We start from the raw sequence: 20,957 nt of genomic DNA, 5'->3' as shown, positions 1-20,957 counted from the left end.
AAAAATCTTTATACTACTCCACAATGCAGCACGTATTTCATCATGATTAAATTTATGAGGAACCAGGCAGTATTGTCTGACCTTCGCTTGTTCCATGCGGAACGAACAAAAAAAAATGAGGAGCTGTCACAATTTGACAGTTTTTCATTTTTCTGCCATTCTACTGATGAAATTAACTTTCCGCTCCCCGAATCCAGGTCAATGTGATTCTCGCGTATATTAATATGTATTTATTCTTCAATTCTAAGGTTTATTTAGCACTCTCAATAGTAAAGTAATTAATTAAAGTAAGTAATTCGAAAACTGTTGTTTCTGGGAAAATAACAAGTCAAATTAAATTAATTTTCTTCATTCTTTCTTTCTTAGTTTTATCTGCCCAACACACTTCTTGAAGAAAGAGATGGCGCTACGGCCATATAGAAATTCCTAAGATCTCCTGACTCGTTCCGTAGCTCAGTTAGGAGAGCGATTGCCCGGCATGGCGAGGTCGCTGTTTCGAGTCCAACCAGTTGCAAGGAATTTTTCTTTGTATAAATTATAACAACAAACTAATGGAGTATTTTCACAAAAACAAATTGAAAATCATGATAGTAAAAACATCATGGTGTTCAATAAAAAAAAAGCTCAGTATCTCAAAACTTGCTTTTTGTCTTTCGTCACTTTATTGTTTTATAGTATATTTTGCGCAAGAATAAATTTACTTTTTGACAATAAGGCATTTATTTTGGCACCCCCTGATTGGATAGAGTAAATAATACCGTCACCTGTCCTGCGACTGTCGGCTGACTGTCAAGCTTTTATGTACAGTGAACAGCACGTTGGGGCGTTTCACTTAAAGATATAACCACGGGGTTTCGCCGACGGCCACTCGGTTGGGAGGCAATGTTCTCTCACTGGATTTTGCGGCAACGGAAACGACTAGACTGGCTAATTTAAGAGTCGATACTTCCTCAGTACGCATTCAAATTTGCCCCGTACTGAATCGGTTCATTTTGCTTGGTTTTATTTCAGAATTTATTTTTTATAAACGAATTTTAAGACAAGCGCCAATGTATATCGTATACCGTTCGTGTTCTGTTTAGTTCAGTTGAAAAAAGCAATGGAATGTGTAATAATATACCTATTGAATACAGCTGTTTTCATGTAGAATTTCAACGAAAGTTTGTGTTTTCTTTTCTACCGTGAAAATTTTTAGGTATCGCTTTTTCACACCGCATAGTAATCAGTGTATGTCCCCAATTTTACTACATATTTTTTCCAAAGTGTTATTCAACACTCACTGTTATGCGGATTCGACCTAAGCCATTTGTGGTTGTATAAAGTCTTAATGTGGCTTCCATAACTATGATAAATTCGTAACAAAATATTTTTAATAAATGCACGCCTCGTCAAGCCGATGGGTGGCTACTGGCAACACCTTCGACTCGATGGGGGGTTAAGGTGGTAACACTAAGGGAGGCAACACTCGCCCTCGAAAAGGAAGTAGATGTCCCCTTTTTTAATTACATGCCTTTTTTGACGCTTATTCTAAAAAACGAAATTCAGGAGATTACTAAATTGTTTTTTAATTTTCTTTGTTTACTTTCATATTTATTCATAGTACCTACAGGGATCAGATTCCTGGCACGAGCCTGCAGAATTTTTTCGAAGTAATAAAACCTTTTCTGAGCAAAAAACACGCAATCCTGGGCTTAGAGAAGACTTATGTTGCCGAAGATTTTGTAAACTTGAATACTTGTAATTTTAAGGAAGTTCTTTTTAGTTGATGTTAATATAGTTTGCAAAATATTATTTTGGCCTATTCGATTTATTGCTATAACTTTGGAGAAAATGGGAACAAAAGAGTGTGCCGACTCGATGGAGCATGTTACTGTACAAAGCTGATATTGACATTTAGTTCTTAAGTTTAAAACTTAAGTTACATTGAAAAAAATAACTTTCTTACGTACATCTACTTGCCTAGTTTTATTGAAATCGGTTACCGGAAAGTGCGCGAAACATCGAATTCCTCCTCTAGGTTGCCACACTTAGAAGTGGAATATTTTTTTCAAATTTGAATGGGACCAATACTCAGGTACCCCAACAAAAAAAATAATAATCATCGAACACAAACGTCGAGGTGATCCCATAACATGCATACAAAAAAAATACTATCGAATTAAGTCCCTTCGCCTGTATTAGAGACTGTTAATAATGGTTTTTGACTTATTACTTTCACAGCAATAAGAACATTAAGAATCCACAAATACTCTCATCTCATCATTAGCCCGTTAACACTCACTGCTGGGCATAGGCCTCCTGTTTTGCGCACCAGCTCAATCGGTCCCGTGCGAGTCTCATTCACAGTCTCCCAGGCACTCCGACTATATCCTCCCACCGTCTATCAGGTGACGTGCCTCGAGAACGTCCCGCTCTTCCCGGGTAACACTCAGTGACCGCCTTGGTCCATCGCTCATCGTTCTGCACATCTCAATTTTTAGCTCGCGATCCGCATACCGACATCCATAAATACAAATTTATATTAAATTGAAACGCATTTAACTGTGAGACCAAATATTTGCTTCCGTTAATATTTGCACACCTGCAGGTTAAATACAATGTGCCTAATTTTACCTAAGATTTGTGTAATTACTGTATACTGGCAATTAACCGTGTTATATTTAATTGTATGAGGCGGAAAGTTAGCGTATATAAACCTAAGTTATATCTCAATATATATCGAGTTTGTAGGGTTTTGCGATATTCGGATAAATGGTGAACAAGTTGTGTCGTTTCGTCACGCCTGACCATTTATGCCTGTTATACAAAACACGATCAGATCTTGCTCTGAGTATTGTTCGCTCCCTTGAGACGCCTTCGCCCAGTACCTATTCGATGCCTTGGACAGTTTACAGCGTCGGCCCTCACGAGTTATCGGTGATGAAGAGGTCTCATCGTTCCGCGAATTTTCCGGTAACCGATTGCAATAAAACTTGGCAAATAGGTGTAATTCCACGAACTTTTGAGGGCGGTTTTTTTAAAATAAAAAAGTTATAATTATTATAATGTCAATTTTGATTACACTAATGTACAGCGTCTGCTAATGGATGACAAGAATCCATGGCAGTGACACGTTTAGCTTATGACCCATGGTTTTTAAAGTAAGTATTATGAATGATAACGTGAACAAATGTATATTTACAAAGAGCAACCCCTTGAGTTTCTTTTTCATTCTTCTCAGGGGAATGCCTTACGAATGAGCGGTAGAGTCTAACCAATGTGACGATTTCAAGTGAAATATATCCCGAAACCATCACATTTTTTTTATGTTACCAAGGGACGGGGCGACACGCCTGTCCATAACAGATGCAATGTCATTCAGAGCTTTAATTCGCAAAGACCTGAGGCGCACTGCCATTACTCCTGTCAGCCGGAGACATAAGTTAACAAGACAAGATTTTAGAAGCAGTAAAGTTCGTCCAGGGAAATACTGCCACCTTACCTATTACTGCCGCCAAGCAGTAATGTCAACATTGCAGCGTTTTGAAGGCTGAAGGTGAAATTACAGGCATATGGGTCTTGTGACAGGTGTGTAGTTTTACCATCAGGCGCACGATTTGTTCATCCCGTCACTTAATATTTTAAAAAATGTCCCATTGTAATGGTCAGTTCCAGTCGGTTTGAGTGAGCATGAGACTGGTTGGTGGGTGTGAGTTCTGGTTGACCCGATGCTGCGTGTAAAATTTATAAGCGAGGAGAAGGAAGGGCGCCTTACACACAACGAAAACAAGTTTCAAGTAGAAATAACCAGAGGCTTTATTTTAAATTTACTTTAGTTACATGCTATAATTAAATTTAAAGGTACAGTATGGAGAACTAGTATTTTTACTTCCCCGAGTTTACAAAGGGAGAGTATGAATATGTTTACTGCCCTTATTAGTTACATACAAAAGGTTACATTTATAGTATACTTAGAGCTAATACACTGCACTAAGAGTTTATGAAAGTACAGGAGTGACACATGGACACTTCACTTATACGTCACTGACCTGGAGTTTACTGGATGCACATTTAAGTTCCATACCAGATCCGCTGCGAAGACAGCGTAGTTGCTACAGGAGTAACGTAGTTATACGTAGATGCCGACCACCCGTGGAGCTCATGACACGTGGTCGGGCACAGCCGAACAAAAGTTACAGCAGCATAGTCTCAGCCATTCAGTTGATGGCGAGATTCGAAATTACAAGTACCAAAGGTACAACTAAGACAACAAAGAAAAAAAACCCTGCAACAATACAGATTGTTACAGTACATTGATATAAATTACGAAGCATCTAATGAAGGAAAGAATCCAGAGGTCAACTCACCATGCGGTCCGGTGGCACGGGTTTTACATTTGGTACAGGGTTCGGAGACCCATAATTACGGCATCTGGCTATTCCTGGTTACTTTATAAAAAGAGGCATTGGGGGACCATGCCCCCAATGGGATAAATCACCGTAGAAGATCTCAGAATCAGGAACACCTTGCGAGCCGTGTCGAACAAAAAAAAAAGAAGCTTCCGCCGAATTCCTCCTAAGAGATGTTACCCGCGAACAACGCCACAGACAATCTATCGAATCATCTAGATACAGCTCCCAAGTCTTATCACCTAAACCCGCTAGAATACATGGCGATTCCAGGTTTACGTAGATTACTTTACAGAAAGAACTTGGCAAACTATTTGACGGCGTTCGACGTGGAAATATTAAAGAAAAGCTATAATTTACATGAGACTCGACTACAAAAGTAAAATCGAGTTAATTGGTACGCAGCACTAGTTTTCTGTGATACCAAACAAGAAAAATTAGCCAGGGTTGGTGTTTTCAAAAAGATGTCAAACTACAGGGTACCCATTCACGATACCTATTGATTTTATAGAAAAATCGTTCACCAACAGGTACTACATATGTGAATGGTTTAAAGAATAGATTACACCAACACTTAAGTTTCAACTAATTTACTAAATATTTTTAAACTATAATGTCAAAGTGACACGTTGTACAATAATGGTGAAATTACCAAGGAGAGAAGATAAATTTTGTTTTTGTTTTGGTATTTAGGAGATCTACCAAAAAAATGTGTTACACCATGTGCCTGTAATTTCACCAGCACTCTTACCCTTCAAAACTGACACGCAGTAATGCTTGCTTTACTGCCTAACGGCAGACATAGACAAGGTGGCAGTCCTTCCCTGGACGAACTCTATCACAAAGAGCTATACTGCGACTAGCAACTTTTTCCTTGTGCTAATTTAACGATGGTTTTTATAAAACATACTTTAGCACCATAAATAGGTAACCGCCGAGGTCGTAGTCGTTGAACCACTCGCCGCACAGTCTGCCGCGACGACGTGACTAACGGTGAACCGTTATACGGTTAAAGACCTTGGTACTAGGGAAACTCACTCGGAACTCACTATTAATTGAGTCATGTAGGGTGATACAGGTTAAGAAACGTGTGTTTGCACACCTATTTCTGCCGCTAAGAAGTAATGTGAGCATTACTGCGTTCCAGCATTGAAAAGTAAGGAAGCTGGTGTGATGACAAGCACAAGAGAGTTGTCAACTCATGTCTATGAGGGACAGGCGCAATGGCAGTGTCTTGCAATCAGATCTTTGTCATGTATTTAAGTATGCTCCGAGTGGCTTTGCAATTGTTATGGACAGGCGTATCCCGTAATTTGGTATCATAAAAAAAACTTTGTGTGTTAAAAATACCTTGCAACATTGTGACAGCAAAAAGCAAGAGTGGTCTACTAAAGGTTTTCAGATAAGTAAATTCATTTGTGAAATAGAGAGTTTTATTTTCGTTCATAACATAATTATTCATGTTTAGGAAATATATATGGCGGCACATTAGAAAAAGCGGGAGAGTGAAAGAGACAAAAGATAGATATGAAATCGAAAAAACTGCTTATAGAACAAGAAATAATACACCAAGTAGATGTGAACCATAGTAGGGGTTTTTATGACTATTTTACTCACGTACTCCTTAAGATGCTTTTATTTATTGCTATAAAATCTATTATGGAATGACGCGACAGTAAAGTGAGTTGGCAGTTTTTTTACAAACGTGTTATAAACGATTCTTTGTTTTTTTAACTGAATTTGTAACCGAATAAGCGAATTTCTCTGTTCAGGGCTATTTTCTACATTTGCTTTGCCATCTAGAGCAAGGAAGAAAAGTATTCAAGAATTCCGACGTGAATAGTAATCTTTAGCTAAAATCCGTCAATGTGTAACTTGAAATGCTGCCGATTGTACTTAGCGCCCGTTGCTTTTTTGTTAGTATGCGCTTAAAGATATTTATCATAGTTAATCTTTATTATCTTATGTACATATTCACATTCAAGTATTATCTTTATTATAATTTATACACAATGCATATCGTGTCGCGTGGTAAACTTAGCCAAAATGGTGATTAACTTTGTAGAAGAGATCAGTGCCCAACAGTTAAACATATTATTATATAACATACATATTATATTGGTAGCAGTAGAGGTCCTTGTCATAGAGCTCGTCCAGGGAAGTATTGCCACTTTACCTATTCCTGCTGCCAAGCAGGAACGTGAGCGTTACTAACTGCGTTCCGGTTTTGAAAGGTAAACGCCCAGTTACACGAGGCGAAAGTATTCGCGCGGCCGCCGCGCGGCGACCGTCCAGCTACCACGCCTTCATGTGCATTAATGACGAATCTGAGTTCTATTGACTAGGCAACAACATTTAAATGCGTAGACCAAATTCGGGCCAGTCTCGCCCGCGCGCACGGGACGCTCATTTAGGTAAAAACGTAAAAGCTAAAGAAATACAGCGTATTTTGGCACGGCAGTTAAATATAATGCACTTTAAGGGTACTGGTGAAATTACAGGCATCTGGGACAAGTTGACAAGTCCCAAATGCCTGTAATTTCACCAGCACCCTTACTCTTTAAAACTGGAACATGGTAATGCTCATATAACTGCTGTCGGCAGAAATAGGTAAGGTGGCAGTACTTCCCTGGAAGAACACATTAACAAGGAGCTCTACTGCTACGAAATAAGATCTTTGCGATTTAAGTTATAGACAGGCGTGTCACGACTTGTTCGTCCCGGCACTTGATATATAAAAAAAAAACTTAATACGAGAACACCTGATTCAATATGATTATTTCTGCAGTGGTCATAAAAAGGACCACATGAAGACAGAAAGTTACTTCTGACACGCCCACTGATACATCTTACTGTTAACGACTCCATGACTAGTAGTGGACTACGTAACGCAATAGATTCACGTAAAATATGTTTTACCGACTATGGAACCCCAAAACAAACAATAGTTAAGCTTTTTTGTCACCGTACGTGCCATCTGCAAACTTGTTTGACGTTAATTTATAAAAAAAACGCACAAAACAACGTTGCTAAATAGATGTACAATTTCTTTATATTCTACTTTTTATTAAGAATTTAGTTTTGCGTCACTTTCTAAAATGTCCACACTTTTGACTTTTCCTGAATTTTTTGCAAAAATAAAAGATGATTCATAACTTTCTAGATAAGATAAAGGTATTTTATTTAAACCGCTGTAGTGCAGTTACGTGGGGATAAAGGGTCTAGGTTTTATATTAAGGTGAAGTGAGACCCAAAAAAAACGTATTGACGTATTTTGACCTAACTGAAAATCGGTTTTTGGACATTCGAAACACCTATTCGCTTTGTTTTGTTTTTAGTTGTTAATAAATACAGAAGATGCCAGTAGTGGACTATGGGACAATCCGAAGCGACAATAATACAAGCGACATCCGAAGTGGGACGGACTTTTCTACATTTGTTTAGTCTCGGAGAACGAACATGAATCCGCAGTGCGAAAACGCAATAAGAGGCGGAATATTTTTTTCTATTTAAATTTGAACGGGATCAATACTGAGGTACTCTCTTTCCAACAACCCTCCTACTTTTTTGATGTCGGTTAAAGATCAGTTTCATTCGATTGTTACCTATTTATTTCAATTATTTTTTTTTAAGTACATCAGGGAAATATGAGCTTATTTTACATTAAGAGAGTGTATACTCCCTTAATAACACATTTTATTTCAATAACTATTACTTTAACTAAATAACAAAATTTGGAGAAAAGTGTTAAACAAAACTAATCTTTAACCTGTAAGCTTTATAAATCATTTTGATATCGCTTCCCGATTGCGTCATTAGGGAATGATAATTAATATAGCTATAATATAGCTTGTAAAATAAAGCTGAAATTCCTTTGGGATTTTGTTGGGTGGGTAAGATTACTCTAAAAACTAAAAGGTTTTGATGGCGTCTGTTGTCGAGTGGCTTGCACACCGGTTTGCATGTGGTTCCGGGTTCGACCCCCGGCCGGATCAGTGTAGAGAAACTAACTTTTCTATATTGTCTCTGGTGTTTGTGGTACCGTCGTTGTTTCCGATTTCCATAACACAAGTGCTTTAGGTAGTTGATGTTGTCTAGGTTTGGCGTCAGATATCTTAGGGCGCCGCGTGTACTCCACAACAAAAATAATTATGGCTCTTTATTAAAAAACCGACTTGAATAATTTGTGAAATTACATCTATTTGCCAAGCCTGTATAAACAGTGAATCGCGTTGTGTGTGTCTAGAACACAGTCTTAACTTATGCCGCTTAATTAAGCAGAAAAGTCTGAGGCACACGGAGAGCGGGTGCGCGTCGGGCGCGGGTCGGATCGGGACCGCGGCGGGTCTAATTCCACGCGCCCGCGATCTGTGTATCATCGTTCATATAAATACACGGAATTAGACCCGCCGCGGTCCCGTCCTGAACCCCGTTTGACCCGCATCACGTGTGTTTCACACTTAAGTGCTCTCTAAGCACGTTTGCACGTTGTAACGTATTCGATTATAAACGGATAGACAGGAAGGTGTTCACGCGATACATTTTCAAGCGTTTAAAAGACGGATAGCCGTAGTATTCACACAGCAATCGCCTTGAGGACGTGTCTGTGATGGATCCACGCTTTGTTGCACTTTTATATTGGCAAAAAAAAAACCCCAACGGCTTTGCTGCCGGAAGAGCAGAAAGTATTGGGTTCATCAAATGTATCAAGAAGCAGTGCATAATAATAATAATAACGCACACACTTAACATAGCCCCGCACTAGGAAAACCCTGTGTCGCGGGTGCTATGGACACACACATAGACAACCACAAATTACACCCAAACTCACGAGAGAAATAAATGTAGGCCATATAAATATTTCTCCCGGCCCGGGAATCGAACCTGGGACCTCTGCGTGGCAGTCCGGCATGGTAACCGTTCGGCCACGGAGGCCGGCAAATGCATACAAACACGTTTGAACCGAATACGTTAAAGTTCAATCGATTTGCTTTACAAGTCCGTTGCGTATTCGTTAAACGTATAGTTACGTATAGTATAAAAAAACGTGCAGTACAATCCAGTGTGAACGAGGGGTAACTGGGCTACCACCGCCAAAATAAATCTAAAACTCTTTGCCTTCGAAGCTTAACATCCAATTATCATATACGCCTCTATAAGTGTAGCTATCTGTGTAATAATATAGTGTTAAATTCCATTTCCCCAAACTGTGATACAACACGCACAGTTCTATTGTTTTTCATTACTGTTATATAGCTGTTTATGGTTATATATATCTGATAGTTCTGAAGTGGCGTGTTAAATGGCTTTTTGCTCGACTGCTTTAGCTTGTACCATAGTATAAATAAGAACGTAATACAACTCCCGCTTATTTAGTTGTAACCTACAGGTTAATATCATTTTAATGATTCAGACTTTTTTATAAAAAAATCTAACCTGAAAAGTTTGTAGTGTAGTCTAGGCTATTTAGAATGTGTTTGAAAAAATAGGTTAGAAGAAAAGAACATCTTGATAGTTCTAAAAATAGCCTCAAGAGGAAAACATGTACAAATACAATAAATATCAAGTTATGAAGTTAATCCCAGTTTATATTTATAAAGTACCTCCTGCTACGCAACCTAAGCTACGCCCCAGTTTACAAATGGTGGAGTTCGCCTTACAAGTGTAATTTTTTATATTTTATTTTTGAAAAATCTCTGAGGGAATGGAAGTGACATATAATATAACTAAGCCTACAAATGGTGGAAGCAAGCCTACAAATCTCCAGGAAAGCGTACATAAGGTCGTAATTTATATTTTTATATTTCATATTGTTTTATAATTGACACCAGTGAAAAGTGCAAGAAGAGAATATGTATTGTATACCGGCACAAAGATTTAATGGATTCAAACACGTAGATGAGTTTTTGAATCAATTTGAGGCCATCAGCGTATTAAATAATTGGTCTGATGTGCATAAAAGATACGTGTTTGCATTGTATTTGGAGGGGCCAGCTCTGCAATGGTACAAAACGTATTTTTCTTAATACATGACGTATGATGTAATTGCACAGAAGTTAAAAGAGGAATTTCCCTCACAGATAGATTACGCCAGAGAATTTTATTATAGGCGACAGGGGCCTAACGAATCGCTTGCAAGTTATTTTTATAGTTTAGATAAGTTAGCGACGAAAGCGAATATTCAAGATGTGCAGTTTATTAGACATTTCTTGAAATTTTTGATACCCAATTTTCAATGGATGCTGGCTAGTAATTTGTATTTGTCGAAAGAGGAGTTGAGAAAAACAATTATACAAGTAGAAGATATATTTAATCACGGCTATGATGTGAGTCGACAAAATATTGAATTGTCAGTACATCTTCGTAAGGAGCACTCTCACTGTTGGCAAACACAGGGTGACTCTACACCGATGTTAGACCCGAGTCTAAACAGTCGGAATATCAAGTGCCACGAGCACCAATCGTGCAGCAGGATACGCCACGTCAAGTGTACTCACGGGCACATGGTGGTGGATCTTCGTCGAGATCTTCTCAGCGTGAATGTCGGCAAGGCGCAGCTGAACATTTAGGAAATTTGTATACAATTGATAGTTTTAGTGTAGATAGGGCCCTTTTATATCAGTTTTTATTAATAATGTAAGTTGCGAGGCGTTGGTGGATACAAGGGCTTCGGTTTCAATAATCTCTCGTTGTTTTGCAAAAAGGTTACATTTACATATTGATGATACTCCAAGTTTTCCATTGCGTACAGTGGGCGGAACGCCAATAAATGTGCAGTCGTCCACCAAAGTGTCGTTGACATTTAATGGAAAGGAGTTTCCATCAAGGTTACTTGTTGAGCAAAGTGTTAAGGAATATCTTATCCTCGGTAAAGATATTTTGAAGAAATATAATTTCGGGTTGTCAGAATTGGAAATTGACAACAAAATTTCTTCTAAGTCCATGACAGATATTGGGTCAAAGAAAGAAAAATCTTCTTTCAAACCGGTATCAAAAAGTTTTGATAACTTCTCGCTAAATAGTTCCGAGTATGTAAACTCTTCAGTTTTGCCGGGAATAAAGAAAAAAGTTGATGTAAGTGGCAAGACTTGTTTTATATATAAAAGACACACGCTTGGTGAGGCCAATCTCACCTGATGTTAAGCAACGATGTGACCGACGATGGAACGCGTTTGTCTAAAAAGTGCCTATTCACTCTAGCCTTGAATAGCCCCGAATTGTACTTTTCGGGAAATACAAATTCCGGTAGAGCATTCCATTCCTTCGCCGTACGCATCAGAAAGGAGGAAGCAAAGCGCTTAGTGCGAATAGGCGGAATATCAACGACATAAGGATGGAGTGCTCCGGACCTTCTAGTCGACCGAAGGAGGAACGGTGAGGGTGGAACTAAATTGGAAAGTTCCTGCGCTCACTCCCCGAAATGTATACAATAGAAAACCGATAAGCAGGCTACTTTTCCGCGATAGTCGAAATTTTGTAGCTTCGACTCCACAAGAGAATTGTTGTTAATAAGTCTCTTTACTTTTCGCTCCACCGAGTCCAAGGCAGCCAACTGGTAATGGGCAGAGCCGTCCCAAAGGTGGCAGCAGTACTCCATACACGATCGAACTTGTGCATTATACAGATTTAAAAGCTGTTCAGGTGTGAAGTACCGCGTGACCTTGTAAAGTATGCCTAGTTTTCTGGCAGCAGTTTTTGCCAAGCACTCGATGTATCGCCCAAAGTTGAGGTTGGATGATAACGTACATCTCGGAAAGTCGGAGTAAGGTGTAGGGGACTCCGCTTTGATGTGAAAAGACATGCCTGTTTTTTAGCCGCATTAAACCAGATCCTGTTCGCATCCCCCCAGTCGGAAGCCGCTTTCAGGCTCAGGTTCAACCGGGTGACCATCGCCTCTAGTTTACACCGGATCTCTTCGCTGTTGTCTCGGGCGTCTGGCACTCTAGTTTAAAAACCGACCTCAAAACTTCGTGGAATTACATCTATTTACTAAGTTTAATTGAAATCGTTTACCGGAAAGTGCGCGAAACCGGATTCGTCTACTTTGCCACCCTTAGAGATGGAAAATTTTCTTCAAATTTAAATAGGACACTACAGAGGTACCCACTTTCCAACAAAAAAGAATCATCAAAATCAAAAAAGGAGTTATAACGTAACATACATTTAAGAAAAGACAGACGAATTGAGAACCTCCTCCTTTTTTTTTGAAGTCGGTTAATAACGGACCCACTTCGGTTGCTTATGCACTAAGTCCGATTCGAATCCTAGAGAACAAGAAAGTAGCTTGTACACCTGGAGATAAAATGATCGCAGTGACCTTTCGGATCGTCATTTCTCGAATTCGGAACTGGGCCCATACTTTTGTTTGCCACCCCCACGTCCGTTTGAAACAATTACTTATGTCTCAAGATCTGAGTGGCACTGCAACTGTTATGGATATACGTGTCGCTTACCACTAGGTCCACCGCTTATAACTCCCCTCTTCTTGCTTCAAAGGTTATTATTAAGTATAAAATTCAAACTCAGAACTCTATTGCATAACTTCAACCTTCAAGTACTTCAATGTTGACCGCTTTAGTGCGAAAGAAAAATACAAAACCCAGAGCCTGTTTGCACACTTTTATGCATAACAACAGTTCTAGATTGTGCAATAAACGAACAGTACACCACCTGCTCATTACGTGCCAACTGTAGTTGACAATTACGCGTGCAGTGCGCGGGACACGTAATTCTGTTGGCACTTTTATGTCTACGTGACCTATGATGATAACGGTCCTTATAACTTTGATATGAGGCTTAAATTGTAACTTTTTAACCGACTTCAAAATGGAAGAGGTTCTCAATTCGTCTGTCTTTTTTTAATGCATGTTACGTGATTACTGGCATTACGGCACTTTTGAACCAATTTTAATGATTCTTTCTTTGTTGAAAAGAGTGGTAAACTATAGGATAATTTATTGTTAACTTTTTGTTCCAGTTTGTATGTACATATAGACTCGGTTTAAAATTTTTTAATAAAAATAATGTATTTATTATTAAAAGAACTGAGTTCAACTGCAGTCGCCTGTAGTTGTCTATAACGAAACACACATGGAAGTCCTCGTGAAAACGAATGAAAATGAAAAAAGTAAAAAAGTTTATTTCTGTTTTTTTAGTTGTTTTTACACAAGGTTGGGACTTCCTACTACTTACTACTAGGTGCCATCGACCTGTGACAGGAATCCCGCTCTTCCGTTATCCTTTAGTTTCAGGAAACAAATTCAATTTAATAATTATCTTAGTAACGAAATAATTCAACTAATTTTACTTGGATATAAATGTTTATTTACCAATAGCTTCCCTTTGCATTTATTGTGCATTCTTCTCAGATGTTCCTGTCTTACGAATGAGTAATAGAGTTTAATGAATATGACGAAGTGTAATTTGCTTGCAAGGTAGCTGCTGTACAATGAACTGAATTACCTTACAGATGGAATATTTTTTCAAATTTGAATGGGATTACTACTGAGGTACCCCCTTTCCAGCAAAAAGAAAAATCATCGAAATCGCTTCACAAATTTATTTAAAAAATGCAGTCGAATTGAGAACCTCCTCCTTTTTCTAAATCGGTTAGAAATGAGTAATCATTTAAAAAGCCCGGACAAACAAATGTTCGCTTTTCTTTTGAACAAAGAACGCGCAAATATCTCGATTTTTCCCAAATTACAAAATTTTCTTTTTACAGCCAAGTCGCCCGTCTGTTTTTTCAGCACAGTGCGTGTGTTTGGTGTTTTATTCCGTTTTCAAAACTTCTTCTTGGTTATAAAAAAAATCTAATGAAATTCACAACGCATTCGCTCTCTCGCTTTTTAGTAACATATTTTTGTGATCATATTATTTCTATCATTTCCTTGCATTTATTGAGAATAGCTATGTGTATTTTTCGGTGGGAACAGATTGCCTGATTCGTGTCGTACGCTTAGAATAATAACGCATAGAAACCTAGCCCGCACACGCTAAGTGAGGCAAGTTAAAAGCTTCCACACGGGCTCCCAGGAGCGCGCGGGCTGTTAGTGCTCAAGGTCAAATTGCACCGCGAACAGCTCCAAAATTTTTTGCTAAAAATGACGAAATGTGCGGTAAGTGGGTGTAAAAATAGAACAGACAAACATAAAATAGACACTAACATCGCATTCCACAAGTAAGTAATGCGTTTCAACTCATATTTTTATGTAATTATTCACTATAACAGAAAAATAATTTCGCGGCAACAAGATACGAAAGTGTTGCAAAGTAACGAATTTTTTTTCTCCCCATTTTGCTATTCTGTATCAAAATAATTATATTACGTAAATTTTAGTGGTGCCTGTAATTTCGATTTATTTGCGCATCTTGAACTAATATTTACTTGAATAAACATTAAATGTTTTCGTTAACTCCTGTAAGTGATTGGGACACTTAATTATTTTATAATACTTTTAACGGCTCTGCGCTCATGCTTTATTGAATAATTATTTATTTTAATTTTGTTTGAATTGCAGCACATATTGCAACAAATTTACAGTATATTATTATATTCATTTCTACTATAGTGTTGGCACTACCAGTACAACTTTGATAGCTTATTATATGTCTTTCTTTTCGTAACTCAAGCGAAATATTTGATATTGAAATATTTTATTTTCTTAAAAGGGGAGCATTCTTAAGCGATTTTTTAATCTATTTTAACAGTTATTTTCTTTAATGTTTGCTTATGGCATTTTCGGTTTTAGGTTTCGAATATGGCACTTATTTCTAAATCCAAGATGGCGGGCGCGATTTTTCGAATAATGGCAAGTTGGGTATCGTTTTCGAGATGTTTGGGAATGTTCAATACAAATATGGCACTCATTTCTAAATCCAAGATGGCAAACACGACAGTTCAAACAAAAGCAATATTCGTAATGAGCACCCCCAAATACCTCGAAAACGATACCCAACTTGCCATTATTTGAAAAATCGTGCCCGCCATCTTGGATTTACAAATAGTGCCATATTCACAATGAGCATCCCCAAATACCTCGAAAATGATACCCACATAGCATTTTTTTGAAAAAATCGTGCCCGCCATCTTGGATTTAGAAATGAGTGCCACATTCGTAATGAACACCCCCAAGTACCTCGAAAATGATACCCATATTGCATTTATTTGAAAACTCGTGTCCGCCATCTTGGATTTAGAAATGAGTGCCATATTCGTAATGAGCATCCCCAAATACCTCGAAAATGATAACCATATAGCATTTTTTTGAAAAATCGTGCCCGTCATCTTGGATTTAGAAATGAGTGCCATATTCGTAATGAGCACCCCCAAGTACCTCGAAAATGATACCCATATTGCATTTATTTGAAAACTCGTGTCCGCCATCTTGGATTTAGAAATGAGTGCCATATTCGTAATGAGCATCCCCAAATACCTCGAAAAGGATACCCATATAGCATATTTTGAAAAATCGTGTCCGCCATCTTGGATTTACAAATAAGTGCTATATTCGTTTTTCATCGACAAAACCGAGCATATCTGTAGGCACCTGATCGACATTGTCGATCGACAAAATCGAGCACATCTGTAGGCACCTGATCGACAATGTCGGGCAAATCTGTAAGCACCTTTAACTTAATGATGAGTTAAGCAAGATACAATTTCCCCACTTTTGAGGGAAATGTTATTCCATGGCATCATTATTTGTATATTTGTGTGCGTGCCGACGAGCGTAGTTACAAGTTGCTTACGCCTACATGAATTTGGTTTTTGCCTCACTTGTGACAGTTCGTTTGATATGAAACTATCATTCTATGCGTTATTATTCTAAGGTCGTACGTATAATACGAGGCTGAGTAACGGCGAACTATTTTTCGAATTTCGAACTTCAATCTGTGATCTGAGATAATTGAGGTCAAATGCCAGCAGAAAATAATGGCGGGTTTTTGTAATTACAGTTTTAACACAAATTAAATATTTAGTTATTGTAATTTCTACGTTTTGAGTTTCTTAAATACTTGTGATCTGTTTAACAAATAAATTATATTATAATTTATTCTTTATAATGTCATCATATTAAATCTATGGCAAAAATATCAAATTGTGAATTTACGCGCGCAAAATTTACAGATTTGTTAAGAAAAAAATACTGCGCTGGAAAATCGACATTCTGCCTAATATTAATAATAAGAAAAATATTTTTAAAGTGTGATATTAGAGTGAAACTGTTATTTTCTTTTGTTACAGGTATGTTCAAAATGGTTTCAACAACGATGTTGTCGCAAAGTGGAAAAATGGATACGGTGAAACCTTTTCAAATTTTTTTTTGTTTATAAAGTAAATGAATTGAAGAAGGTTCACAAGACGGTAGTTATTGAGTTTTTAGGCTTTCGTGATTGGAAATAGAATTCCAGCAGTAGAGATACTTGTGAAGAGGTCGTCCATGTAAGTACTTCCATCTGACCTATTTCTGCCGCCAAGCGATAATGTGAGCATTACTGCGTTCCGGTTTTGAAGGGTAAGGGTGCTGGTAAAATTAAGGCAAGATACTGACAATACCCCAAGCCACCGCCATTAAGGGGCAAAAAAAGATTACAGGCCATGGACCTTGTCAACTGTAACTGTTATGGACAGGCATGTCGCTTATTACCAGTCGCACAACGTGTTTGTCCCGTCGCTTCTCATCATAAAAAAAAATCATTTAAAAGCTGATAATCTTCAAGAGGTTTTTATATTCAGCCGATATGCAAAATCGTTATTTTAAATATTCATTCATAATTTTTCGTAATTAACGAACTGTCGAGGACTTCGGAGGCCTAGTGTTTAGCACTATGGGCGCTTGATATGGAGTACCGAGTTCTATTCCCTGTAGATTCAATTTTTTAAACGAACTTTTCGAAATTGTTTCTGACCTAGGTGCTCTAGGGTTGTGACCAGGAGTTAATTTCTTGGTTTGGTTACTTACCTATATCATTGTGTGACTGCTACTTTGGTTACAAAAGACAACGCCAATGAAAAGCTAATTTTTCAAAATAATAACAATACCTATCACAAATATCGTCAATAAACCATTTATGCAACCCATGTCTTCTCTCAGGGGAGGGTTAAGACGTGGTCTGTGGTTTAGACATAGTCCGACACACTGGCTCAGGATTTCATTTGTTTTTCGAGTGCCAGCCCGGATTCCAACCCGCGCCCTCTGCTTGAAAGGCGGTAGGTTTAACCATTAGGCTACCACGGCTTATCACAAATAAACTAACAAATTGCCTATTTAAATCTAATGTCACAAAGCAAACAACAGAATGGATAAGTAACAGTATTTTCATTATTAAACTCAAAGTCCAAAAATGTAACCGCGTTCCAGTGTCCTTGAAGCCAACTTAACGGTTAGTTTTTTACTAATTATAGTGGTTAGTTTTGTTTTATTATAAGTCGCGATGTCGAAACGAAACCGTACTAATGAACAGCCATTGGGGTCAAACATTTGCATGCAAAAGCCGACTACTTGGACTGGAAGCCCTCGCGTTGTTGCGGAATTTCGGAGATCTAATTTCTTCAACTAAATAATAATAATAATTTATTTATACGTAAAAAATATCACGTAAATCCATTTCTCCTTGCACTCGCTTAAGCGCCTCCAAAACTTTATGCCTTTAAAAACCAAGACCTGTTTAGCTCAATCTCTTATTTTACGCTTCTTAAACTATGCAGATTCCTGCTATTTAGATGATACTGAATAAGCTTGATCGGTTGCAAAAGCTATGTATAAGGTTCATCTTTGGCCTTTGTAAATATGATCGAATCTCACGCTATCGCAATCGGCTCGAGTGGCTTCCCATTCGTCTCCGCAGGAATTTGCATATTGTCTCGCTTTTTTACAACATCGTACATAATCCTTTGTCTCCCAAGTATCGAAAGAGCGTGTCAGCTTTCTCAGGTCTCAGGATGACTTGTCGTTCTCTCGTTAGGTCCCAATTATCTTTTCCATCATTCAATTCCGATTTTTATTCTCACTCTGTTCGTGCGGCCAGACTTTGGAGCGCACTTCCCGTTACTGTTCATGATAGTAAACCCTCAGCCATCTTTAAAATGAGAGCCAAGGAGCACTATTCATCTTCTGTTCCATCCATTTTATAGATATTGTAATATAAAATATGTATTTATCTATATATTTATATAGTCCCTAGTAATTTAATATTTTTGCTGTTTTTTTTTATTATTATTATTTTATTACATAATTTAATTTGGTTGTGCACGTAAACTAGCCATTGTAATTATTGTGGCCTGTATTTTGATCTGCAGGAAGAAATTTCTTTTAGAAATAAGCAGTACCATTTCTTTGTGTTTACCGTTTTGCTAAATGTAATTTGTGTTTTCCTTTACTACAAGTAATTAAATTAATAAAAATAAATAAAATCTATGAGTTCCTTATGAGAGTTCCCTCCACTTTCTCAGCAATAATTTTCAGGATACTGTTGCTTGTTGCGAAGTCTGTTTATAAGAGATTTTCTCCGTAGTAGACAGAAAAGGAGTCTGTCAATCGCAACAGCATCCTAAAAACATTGTTGTATTGGATATGGAGAGCAATGTAGGACTTTTGTGTATGTCGGTTCCACAGGCTAACCGCGTAAAAAAAGAATAGTAAGGGTTATCTTGGCTGCAGTAGAGCAAACCTATGAACCAACATATTGGCCCTTTCTGACAAAGCTTTCCGGCCCCTCTCCATATCATCAACGGCTCTGAGATCAGGCTTAATTAAATGTCCTAAATGTTTAATTTTAAACACTCTGTTAAGAGTTATCCCGTTCAATGTGATCGATTCCAGCCGCAAACACCATGGCCTTTTGACTTCTTATACCAGACCGTGTGACGCGGCATATGACTCGCAGACAGCAACAAGTTTCCGAACCAATAATATGATAGTTTTTTTTTAATACAATCCATAACAGTTACAGTACCACTCAGAGCTTTAAATCAGAAATATCGGAGCACTGACTAAGACACTGTACTTTCACCAGCACCCTTATCCTTCGAAACCGGAACGCAGTAATGCTTACATTGCTGCTTGGCGGCAGAAATAGGTAAGGTGGCAGTACTTCCCTGGACGAACGCCTCCACAAGGTGCTCTACTGCTACTGAATGACTCTTCTTTCCGGGCTTTGCCAGCCGTGACCTGTAAAGAACCCGAAACATTAGTTTGTTACAAAAATCTGATTATAAATTCGGAAAAAAATTGTTTCGTTTCCATTTCTTCCTCTTTTGAAATCACAACCAACAAGGAGTCGCCCAGCGCATTTATAAACCTGTCAATTTTCTGTATCGTTAACATTATTAATGGATATTTAATGGAGTCCATGTCCTGCGAAACCTGTTCACCTTTACAACTTGATGGAAATATTAAATATTGGTTAACGCCTGGAGTATATGTAGCGGAAAAAACACGGCTGAATTACGCCTGAGCACGGTTGGACAAATTATAACTTTTTTATAAAAAAAAACCGACCTTAAAATTTCGTGGAATTACATCTATTGGTCAAATTTTTTTTAAATCGGTTAACGAAAAATGGGTGAAATTCAATGAACTGAATTACCTTACAGATGGAATATTTTTTCAAATTTGAATGGGATTACTACTGAGGTACCCCCTTTCCAGCAAAAAGAAAAATCACTCACTCACTCACTCACTCGAGCGCGCGCGCGCGCATTCATATATTTTAGGCGAAGTATATCAACGCTAACCTGGATTTCAGATGAGGTGTGTATCCTCGCACAGTAAATGAATATTAATAAAATAATAACGAGCGGAGAAAATTTGACACCGATCCGGCGACGACAAGCGCCCGATGGTGACTGACGGGGCAGCGGGCGGCGCGGATAAATGTAAATTTAATAACTATAGGGCTTCAATTGAATACAAAGATCATGCTAAATTTTGGTATTCAATTAAAGCCCTATAGCTGTAGGTATCGCATATTTTTTGTAAGACCGTTATTTAATAGTAAACACCTAAACTATTTGATCTAGCAAAACCCTTTGTTTGACTGGCCTTAATACGAATACACTTACAATTCGAATATGAACGTTAGATTTTAATACTAAATGATCCTATTTCGTGTTTTAAAAGTTATTTTCCCGAAAGTACCAAGGAGCTGCAATTACACTAACCGGCAACGTTAAAAGCCAATTTGGGAGCACGGATTACCATTAGTGAGTCGAAATGTGAATGCAGAAGTAAAATAGGGAAAAAAAAAACCGTAGATTTTACCCGGAAAATAGGGGAATAGAGGCTTAATGAACAGCGCTTGTAATTTTACTCACAATTTTATGGAGTTCTTTTTGTTTCTAATTGAGCTTTCTCGTGTATAATGTTTCGATGTTATACAGACAGACATACACCCCGCACAACGGTTACTTCTCAATTCAGAGGTCTACGGTTTGAGTCCCTGTGGCATTATGTACCTTTGACTCTAATTTCCTTTGTGAACGTTTATTAGCTATGTGAAGAAGATCCACAATTTTTGAAAAGCGTGTGAAGTATCCAACCCCCATTGGACCAGCGTGCTGGATTG

General features: G+C 38.0%; 1 protein-coding gene across 5 annotated transcripts in view; it reads left to right on the top strand.

Annotated features, from left to right (window-relative positions):
• Window positions 1–20,957, top strand: part of LOC113228357 (fasciclin-3) — a 300,102-nt gene that overhangs the window by 37,088 nt on the left and 242,057 nt on the right. The window lies entirely within an intron of this gene.

The sequence above is a fragment of the Hyposmocoma kahamanoa genome, unplaced genomic scaffold, assembly GCF_003589595.1.
Source record: "Hyposmocoma kahamanoa isolate Upper Pololo Valley unplaced genomic scaffold, ASM358959v1 228, whole genome shotgun sequence".
NCBI lineage: Eukaryota > Metazoa > Arthropoda > Insecta > Lepidoptera > Cosmopterigidae > Hyposmocoma > Hyposmocoma kahamanoa.
The sequence above is the reverse complement of the archived record's forward strand: the minus strand, read 5'-3'. Positions and strand labels throughout refer to the sequence as shown.